This window comes from Odontomachus brunneus, unplaced genomic scaffold (assembly GCF_010583005.1).
Source record: "Odontomachus brunneus isolate Ranch 3 - 2012 unplaced genomic scaffold, Obru_v1 Obru_scaffold_174, whole genome shotgun sequence".
In the NCBI taxonomy this organism is placed as follows: Eukaryota; Metazoa; Arthropoda; class Insecta; order Hymenoptera; family Formicidae; genus Odontomachus; species Odontomachus brunneus.
The window spans coordinates 722,891-723,612 of NW_022639624.1; positions in this window are offsets into that span (position 1 = coordinate 722,891).

The following is a 722-nucleotide window of genomic DNA, read 5'->3' on the forward strand; positions in this document are numbered from 1 at the left end:
TGCAGTATTATATCCTTGTACATCCTTGTGAGCTGGTTCTTCATATGCCTCTCTATATACACAAATTTTGAGTTGACATAGGCAAACATATCCAGGTTGTCGATAGATATGCTGGTTCTTCCTTTGAAGGTCCTCCCTCGTGTGGTTTCCAGGAGGAACAGTTTGGGGTGTTCCGTGTGCAAAATCCTGTACCCGCAGAGATTGGATTCTGAGGTTTTGGCGAGGGCAAATGTAGCTTCGCTGTTTGTCACCGTGTAGATTGTCAGGCCTTCGCCTTGTCCAGGTGCTGGCGTTAGTTTGTGGGCGACGCCTTCGTATAGAATGTCGTAGCGGTCAAAGTTGCAGTTGTCCTTTGGTACTGTTTTCCAGAAAATTTTTGCGCCGTCTATGTCCATACATTCTTTGTTGTTTGCGACACATCGAACTCCGGATGGTAGTATGACTTCGTTGGTTGTGGATTTAATAGGGATTGAGAAGTCCTTTAGGGTGATCCGGAGGCTGGCTTGCACGATGGCATTGTCCCATGTTCCGAAGGGGTCGGTGAAGGTGGCTCCTTGACATGCCCCGTCATTGTGTAAAGAGCCGGCGAGAGTTAGACTCCTTGATGTGGTAGAATTTCTCCTTAGGTCGTCTATTACGATGTCGTTGCCAATAGTGAAGATTCCTGTTTCTTTTCTGCAGGCTTCTTCCGTGATTTCTCGTATATAGCTGCGCTTGCCTCT